Genomic DNA, 10,763 nt, shown 5'->3' with positions numbered 1-10,763 from the left:
TGCCGAAATAACAGATTTCACATAAATTTACAAAAGCAGCTGCAAAAGAAATAATTAAACAAGGAAGTATGCTAATAAGATACATTAGTACGGACAGCAAAAAATAAAATAGAGAAAAGGGTAGTTTAGCTATCGATTCCGAATCGAGTATATTGACCCCAACTTGAAAATATTAGTAGTAGTTGGAAATGCCTAAATACTTCAAAACAAAAATAATATACGATTAGTAAGAGTCAAAATAAGTCAACTATCATATTTCGAATTCAAATTCTTAAAAGCAAATGTACTGTTAAAATAATTATAAGCTTTCTATTTGCATTTTATACTTTCAAGACTATAATACATATATTTGCCTTGAACTACAATTTATATATCAACTTATTTTAATGACAATACACAGATGTTCAGTTCTTAATTAGGCAAAATAGTTATCGGGAAAACAAAAACTAAAAATTCCGTTTTTTAACAAAGAATTCCTTTGGAAAAGTTTCATAAATCTCAAATGATTTAATCCACCTGAAGCATAAAAATTACTACAGGAAAAAATTTTTAAACTTTAAAGGACAATATATTCCACAATAGAATGGCAAGTTCTTTTCAAAGTAACAAAGAACAGCTCGATTTTAAATATAGTACCCATGACACATTGCATTCGTATGAAGAACACGCATACAACTATTACTAGCACTACACATTTTCGCACCACCTCCAACTACTACTACTACTACTGCAATACATCACACTCTGCACTCTATACCACACACATAACCCATTCCGCACACCACGGCTGTTACATCACACACAACCCATTCCGCACACCACGACTTACCACACACACAACCCATTCCGCACACCACGACTTACCACACACACAACCCATTCCGCACACCACGACTTACCACACACACAACCCATTCCGCACACCACGACTTACCACACACACAACCCATTCCGCACACCACGACTTACCACACACACAACCCATTCCGCACACCACGACTTACCACACACACACAACCCATTCCGCACACCACGACTTACCACACACACACAACCCATTCCGCACACCACGACTTACCACACACACACAACCCATTCCGCACACCACGACTTACCACACACACAACCCATTCCGCACACCACGACTGTTACCACACACACACACACACAACCCATTCCGCACACCACGATTGTTACCACACACACACACAACCCATTCCGCACACCACGATTGTTACCACACACACACACACAACCCATTCCGCACACCACGATTGTTACCACACACACACACACAACCCATTCCGCACACCACGATTGTTACCACACACACACAACCCATTCCGCACACCACGATTGTTACCACACACACACACAACCCATTCCGCACACCACTATTGTTACCACACACACACAACCCATTCCGCACACCACTATTGTTACCACACACACACACACAACCCATTCCGCACACCACCACGACTTGCCACACATATATCCCGCTTCTCACACTGCACACCACCACGACTTGCCACACATATATCCCGCTTCTCACACTGCACACCACCACGACTTGCCACACATATATCCCGCTTCTCACACTGCACACCACCACGACTTGCCACACATATATCCCGCTTCTCACACTGCACACCACCACGACTTGCCACACATATATCCCGCTCCTCACACTACACACCACCACCCACCACGACTTGCCACACATATATCCCGCTCCTCACACTGCACACCACCACCCACCACGACTTGCCACACATATATCCCGCTCCTCACACTGCACACCACCACCCACCACGACTTGCCACACATATATCCCGCTCCTCACACTGCACACCACCACCCACCACGACTTGCCACACATATATCCCGCTCCTCACACTGCACACCACCACCCACCACGACTTGCCACACATATATCCCGCTCCTCACACTGCACACCACCACCCACCACGACTTGCCACACATATATCCCGCTCCTCACACTACACACCACCACCCACCACGACTTGCCACACATATATCCCGCTCCTCACACTACACACCACCACCCACCACGACTTGCCACACATATATCCCGCTCCTCACACTACACACCACCACCCACCACGACTTGCCACACATATATCCCGCTCCTCACACTACACACCACCACCCACCACGACTTGCCACACATATATCCCGCTCCTCACGATACACACCACCACCCACCACGACTTGCCACACATATATCCCGCTCCTCACACTACACACCACCACCCACCACGACTTGCCACATATATCCCGCTCCTCACACTGCACACCACCACCCACCACGACTTGCCACACATATATCCCGCTCCTGACACTACACAACACCATCCACCACGACTTGCCACACATATATCCCGCTTCCAACACTACACAACACCACCCACCACGACTTGCCACACATATCCCGCTTGTCACTACAGAACACCATTACTACACCGACCCCATTGCGCACAATACTCACCACCACAATCTCTGCATACACCACCATGATAGGTACACCAGTCTATATATTGTCGATACCACTATGACCAACATCCTATTCTGCACACTGCCCACCATACTAAAGCTTTCATCTAACCATACTATCTAAGGTACACTAATTTCTAAGCATGTCGCAATTGACAAAAGGACAGCTCACTTCAAATACATTTACTACATCACAACATTCCTTCCTTACGTTCTACAACTCCGTAGCTTTCAATTAATCGCAGAACTTCCAAACTACAGCTCATATCCCAAGGCAACATTACATCTATAATAGTTTCCCACATACTAAGCCTCGCTTCTTTCACAGTTTAATATACTTAGTTCACCCTTCGCATCTATCATCCTGCAGAATCTGCACTACGCGACATATTTTGCTTAACGTACACAGTGGAAATTTTAATTTCGATATCATATTTCTTTCCAACAATGTAAATATATTAAGAAATTTCACCATTAATTAGAAAATAGACTAATTTAAAGACTGGCGATATTTGCATGATATTTAACAGATAGAGAAAACCGGCATGTTAAAATTTAATATAAAACCGTTTAACAAAAATACGTTTTCTTCAACTAGAAATAATTTAGATCTTATAGCATTATTGTGCGTGTGCACTGTCCACCACTATCACCTAATGCATCTCTCATATAGCAATTTCTAATTTAAAAATTAAAGTTTCAACAAGTATTATCAGTTACGGTCATTACTTATATCAAGAACTTCGTCATCTCTCCGATTAACCTCCGCGCCCCAAACCAACCACACTAAAACACATATCCCGAAACAAATTTGCAGTAACAAATTTGATTATGATCAAACACCCAAGAATAGTGTATTTGAAATATCCAATGATCTTTAAAATTCATTTAGTTTAAAGATGGAGCAAGAGAATTGCGCCTTCATGGAAAAGACTTGGCATTTAGATTGTCAGTAGTTAAAAAGAATTTTTCATATACTATATATCAAATCCACTGATATTAGAAACAATTTCTGTATTATTTTCTTATAAACAACTCTTCAGAAATTTAATCGATGAAACCCTTAACTGTTCAAGTCTGTAGGGAATGATGACTACGGGGTTAGGAGTGTCTCGACATAGTTTCCCCCTGGTCGCGAGTCTGTAAAGCTGACTGGTTTTATCCTTGATAGTTGTGCAGTAGGCTTCTTCCAAATACTGAGTAAGACTACACAATTGATAAGCTCTGTACAGTCTGCAGATCATTTTTACTAATTTCCAATTAAATTTAAATTCATAAAATTTATTACAACATCTTTAAAATTACTTTGATAAAATTCGGAGTTTAACTAAATTTAATTAAGATAAAATTTTTAAATTTGCTGTTTAACATATTTAATAGATTAAAATAACTTTTTAAAAGATGATAGCGTGATTTCGTATCAAGAGTAACTAATATCTGATAATTTTTACGCATCTGAATAAATACCTTAAATTTTTTCAAAATATTAAAAAATTTCGAAATGAATTCATAAAGATTCCAAAATCAATCATACCATGCCAGTTACAAAGCATGATTACGTAAGAAAATTCCTAAAATATGATCCTTAAAAATAGATTCATTACCTAGGCAAAAAACAGTCCTAAAAATAGGTACGGGACCATTATACGAATCGAAAAGTTTTTATATGAGCTTCATGAAGTCACATCTAGTCAGTTTTTATCACAGATTTAGTAAAAACTTAAAAAACCTACAATATTCCTTACAATTAACCATTATATATTAAAACACTACTTATAAATAGCTTAACTATGCTGTATAGGATTAATATTATACCCATGACGAAAAACGAAATAAAATGCACATTTTAAGACGCTAAATTTAGGTAACGGGAAGTACTAGGCCATAAAACCTGTAACATTGATATTTCATAATATTCTTGAAAATGCCATTTGTTTTAATGTTAAATTTTTCACCGTTAATTATATGATAGTATAGGATTTTCCATAATAAAATCTTGCTGTTATTGATTCAATACTAAATATCCGTTTGAAAAATAAATGAAGACGGAAGAAAGGCACGTGGGATTTGGATTGAATTTCGATTTCTATCATCCTAAGATTAGAACAATAAATTGATTGTGCAATTTTGTATAACTATTTATACCGAACTAGCAAGAATTTAAACCTTATAACGTGCCAAACAGACCAAACGACGAGTTTTACTTGAATGGTTTATTTCAAACAATTGAAAACAGTACCGATTTAAAATTAAAAACAATATTAACTAAAAAAATTTCAATCGTTTAACTAATAAATAAAAAGAATACCAGGCAGTTATCTAAAATTTTGCTTGAATTGTATTTCAAAAATTTCCAGAAATTTTACATGGATACCATATTTTTATATTCTTGATGCCTTTGTCAGAATTTGAGAAATCAAATGATTGAGTTAATGCGACAAGATCAGATACAAAAGCGCCAATTCGAAAGAATTTGCTTTTCATAATATGGCTTATAGAACCAATAGTAAACGCATTTTTTTTAATAGAAATATTTATCTTTTCCATTCAAAAGTAATGAGAAAGATTAAATATCTAATACAACTCATCATACCTTTAGTATTTTTATAAATGCTGAAATACCAATGCTGACTTGAAAGCAAGTTTTAATCATTTATATCCTGAAATTGATAATTATTTAAAAGGAATTTTCAGTGAATCATTTTCTTAAAGTTATCCGTAGTTTTTCATACTGGGATTTCATTCTTTCCCACATTCTTGGAAACTTCCCCTTTGCCAAACGAATGATTACATTTCTAACTGGTTTGTTTTCTGTTATACGTCTGTGTAAGACAAGTACAAATAATTACTCGAAATACAATAAAGGAATACACAAATATTCCTTTGTTTAGCTAGGGAGAATTTTCACTTTGACTTTCTCATTTACATTATTAATAGTTACGTTTTGAGTGAACACATTTTCGTAATACGATTAGAAGAATGCAGAAATCTAGACTAGTTCTTATTGTTGGAATCCGAAATTTGATGCGCAACAAATATTTTAATGACAAACCCATATTACTAAGCTTCACTGATCTAGCCCGTCATATTTTGAACCACTGTGTACTTCAGTAATAGTCACTCAGACGGATCTAGTTAAAAATTTGAATCTGATCTACAACTCAAACCAATCAAATTTACAACTCCAAAAAACCAATCAATCTAACTTTCTGCGTTTGTGGGTTATCTCATTGCGATTTAGAATCATATTCTGTCACCGACTCATCGAATTCTAAATCATGCATGCTCGTAAATGTTTGGGCCCACTTTCTAACGATATGGACAGCTTTTTTTATATATGAGAAAATTAAAATGGTCAACTAAAGTAGCTCAAAATTAACCATTTCAGATAGTTATTTTAAGAATTATCTTAAAGTAAAATTTTAGGTGCGAAAGGTTGAGGGATGCTAAAAATTGACATCAACTTTCTTTTGCTTAAAATCATTATTTAAAACAGTTAAATGCTTGGTGTTGAAATTTTATCGAGGGAGTTCTCAAGATATTAGAAATACTTTGAAAACACTTATTTAAATTGGAAGGATTTATAAGAGATTAAAATTGATTTTATCGTTTTAGTACTATAAGCTTTAGGATAATCACTTAAATTTTTATGAAAAACTGTATTTTAAATTAACAATTTAAGGTAAAATTTTAATAAATTGATTAGTTATAGACTGCAAGAAAGACCCTTATTTCAATCGTAGAGGAATATTATGGAAAATCTTATCTGAGCTTGGTTATTGCTGATAATTTTTCGAAGCGTAACTTATCTGAGGTATTCCTGAATGAGCAGGGTAAAGTTCTCTCCGAATATGCCCTAGAATCCGTTCCGAGTGGAAAAGATTAAAATGATGCGATCTTACTTCGTACGTAGTTTCCAATGGGATGTCGAGTCAGCAGGAAGAAAGTCACCAATAAATGAATGGACTAGTTGCACAGAAAACTTTGATTCTACTTTCACCAGCAATTCGCATCCAATACTAAATTACAGTAGATTCAGAAACATGGTAGATTTTCCTATGATGGCATCAGCATTACTTCAAATGAAACATGCATCCCTGCAAAACTGCAGATATCAGTTCCGCTGAAGAATCTTTAAAATAACGAATCTGAAAATTTAAAAAAAAAATTAATAGATTTAAAGATCTAAATTAAAGATGTTAATTCATTCATTTATATAAATAATTTAATAGTAAAACATTACAGATGACATAAAATTGCCAAATCTGATAAAAAGTAGATTAAAGCATTTTGAGAGCTATGGATCATTGATTTGTTCAATTGTTAAATAATTTTCGGATAATTTTACAATTTATTACGAAAGAGCTCACAGTGACTCATTACCTTTTTAAAAGTCTTAAAAATTTCTTAATCTATCAAAAGTGCGTTTTTTTTTTTAAAGATGCATTATTTTGTTGAAAATGACTGAAAAGAAATTCCTTTAGATATCATAGATTCATTTCGATTAGATTAGAATTTGATTTCATTGAATTAAATAGTTAAAACATTTCGTTATAATTTGAGAAACTGAGAAGCATAGGTTTATTCAATCTAAAAAGTAGTGGAAAAATTTATTAGACTTTTAGACCTATATATTTATTAGGCTTTTAGACCTATATATTTATTAGGCTTTTAGACCTATATATTTATTAGGCTTTTAGACCTATATATTTATTAGGCTTTTAGACCTATATATTTATTAGGCTTTTAGACCTATATATTTATTAGGCTTTTAGACCTATATATTTATTAGGCTTTTAGACCTATATATTTATTAGGCTTTTAGACCTATATATTTATTAGGCTTTTAGACCTATATATTTATTAGGCTTTTAGACCTATATATTTATTAGACTACCTTTTTTAGACCTAGCGTATTACTGTCTGAAAATATTTTCAAATCGGATTCGATTTTTAAAAGATACTGATTAAAGTGTTAATATTTTTTATGGCTTAAGTATCATATTTAATCGAATGTAATTTAAACTGTATTAAATTGCCACAGTTTAAACTTTATTTAAACTGTGGCATAGTAAGGATATTAGTCTATACAGAAAACATACCATTAACTTGATTCAGAGTTTAGTTGCAATTTCATGCATTTCTGCATCAATTTAGCGTAATACCTACATCGGGCAAATACTCCCTTTTTATGAAGAACTTTCTTCTTGAGATTAAAAAAAGATCAGTCGAAGGAAGCAAAGTATTCCATAATCCTTCCAATTTATTTTTAGCGAAATCGGACCTAAAGAATTTCAATTGTTGTATACGTTTTACAGTGGAGAAGCAATTCACTGCGATGGCAAATCAAGTGACTTGGTTAAATTTGCCTTGTTCAATTATTCATTTATGACCAACACAGTTTTAGAGGCTTGAATAAGATAGTCGCTTAGTAGGCAACACCACCATGTAAAATTTTTCGAATTTTATAATATGGTTAAAAGTTAATTTTTCTCAACCAATAACGAATATATCCGACTTTTATTTTAAGCTTCTAGAGGGAATTTAAAACATTTCACGTCTAATGTTTAACCAGTAAAAGTTCTCTGCAAAACTTTCTCTAATAAACTTATTACAATAGTTAAGAAATATTAATTTTTGGAGCGAATTTAGCATTTTTACTAAATCTATCATGCCAATATTAGTGAGTTATTTGGCTATTAATCCCAGGTATATATTAATAGTATCCGAAAACCGACTTTGTGTTTTAGACGCGTTTCTCTCAACAGAATCAAAAAATTGATACAAAACTGCACTTGCAGCCAAAATCCCATACTAAATGTGTTGTATTTAAATCATTACATAACTGAATTATCGCTTTAACATGTTTCTGAAAGAATAGACCGACAGATAGTCTGTACTGACTATCTGTCACCCCTTAGTTGAATTTGGCTCAAAATTTGACAGGCGTCTACATTACAAATGTTAAATCCGTACAGAATTTTATCTATCTAGATCTCTTCATTTCGCAGTTATGTTAAATGATACTAGAACAGCCCAACAGACGGACGTCATCTGAACAGATTTTACTCAAAGTTTGATAGAAATATGCAAATTTGATGTAAAAACCATATACCAAATTTCAACGAGTTTGCTCTAAGCGTTTTTGAGTTCTGTCAAAGACTAACATTTTCCAAAATACTTTATACTTCGTAACGAGAAAGTAAAAAAAGTAAAACATTCGTTATTGGGTGCGTGTAAAATATTTAGTTTGTTTCTTCATCTTACAGCATTTTAAGTATAGTAGTATTGCTTATTAAGCTATGGTATATTGTATTGCTATTCAATTTTAAAATTGCCGTAATTTGGAAATTTTAAAAGTGACCTTTACCCGATTGCAATTTTGCCCGTTTTGAAGTATCCAAAATACACAAAAAATTCATTTGAAAGATAATTACATTAAAAACTATCGAATTACATTGTTTTTTTTTCATTCTAATTCATAAATGTAAATCTAATTGAAACATTTGATTTCATTTAATTTTAAACATGAATGGTTTTCGGTAAGCTATTTTTAACTGTAATTCGTTTATTTAAGTAATAAATTAGTTCATTAAACCTTTAGTTTCATACGAAATTCATACTTCGAATTTTATGATTTAGATTCAGAAAAACATGAAAAGAATTTTCTGACGGATCATGTAATTTTGAGCAGTGATAAAACGACAAAGATGGCATATGAACCGGCATTCCGTTCGCCAAGTTTCCACATCACACAAATTGTGTGATTTAATCCACTATATCAAATATGTCCAAGTTGTTTTTAAAAAATTGGAATTCATCGAAAAGTTTTCTATGTAAAAAAATTAATATCTAATCGTATTTGTTTTCCTATAATTAATTTAATGACAGCTTTTAATGCCTTAAAATAAAAAATTATAACAGCCTCAACATTCGAGTGGCGACTCTCGATTTGTTGTTTACACATTAACAATTCATTAAGTTAAATTGCAGAGAAACGCTAATTCAAGTATTGCTTATTCTATATTAACATTTCACGATTTGAAATGTTAATATAGAATTTGTCCAAAATTAAAAAAAAAATCGCAAAATTTGAATAGAGGGATTGGACTAAATCGAATATCTTTAATTCGAATTTTTCTCCAAATCTTTGAGTTTACTAAAAATATGTAAATTTCAAATGTATTTGATTAACTGGAAGTCAAATCTGAAAATTCCTCGTATGTTTAATTGTTTTGGTTTGGTTAAATAACTCCAGTGTTTTTTATTTTCAAAAGTAGTATGACTAAGTTTTTTAAAATCCTTGATTCACTCGATTAAATTTACAGCTATATAATGTATTCAATAAAACAAGACTGAAAATAATGCATGTAAATTTAATTTGAAGTTTTATCGCGTATTTGTAGTATTTAGAATATATTTATTAAAAATACTTATAAAAGTCGTTTGAAAAATTGAATTATATTTCATTACCAAACAGGAAGTAATAATTACATTTATTAAAAATTAAGTCTTTGGGCATTTTTTTAATCAAAAATGACTAGCTGTAATCAAAAATTCTTTAACAGTAGTCATTTATGTCAATTTTTTTTATTGGAATTTTTGAAACAGACTTACGAATGTCCATTTCGAACCAGTTTTTGCTGTAATTCTTGCATATTCTTGCAGATAATACTGACTCGACCTACAACATTCTGTTAAAACTTGAAGGAATTTTTCCTTCTTTCGAATCTGAAAATTCCTTCAAAATTTCCTTAAGATGTTTCGGAAGCACTTAAGATAATATAGCTTCAGAGTCTTATCCTAATTTGTAAGAAAGCATTTTTCTCTTTCAATTTATAAAACATTCTGAGTTCTATAATAGAAAGAATTATTGCCCTAATAAATACACACGAAACGGCAAATGAAAATAATCATTTGACCTTTCGCGATATGTTTAGTGTTAAAAAGCGTGAATTGTTTTAAATTTTATGACATAAAGGCCAGGAACATTTTTCTACCATGCTACGCCGAATAATTTTTTAAAACCTCTATATTCATAATTTATGCACTCGTTTAATGCTTAAAATGTATTCAAGAGATGAAACCATGAAAGATTCGTCATGTCAATACAAGCACACCCGACATAAAATTCTTTTTGAGTCGGTATTTAAGAAATAAGATTGTCTATTTAATTTCTCTAAGGTGGAAACAAATGTTTTTAAATACCAAGAAAACAAACAAGGAAAACTTTAGGAAATTCTGAG

Source organism: Argiope bruennichi, chromosome 5 (assembly GCF_947563725.1).
Source record: "Argiope bruennichi chromosome 5, qqArgBrue1.1, whole genome shotgun sequence".
NCBI classification, from domain to species: domain Eukaryota; kingdom Metazoa; phylum Arthropoda; class Arachnida; order Araneae; family Araneidae; genus Argiope; species Argiope bruennichi.
This window is presented reverse-complemented; position numbering follows the sequence as displayed.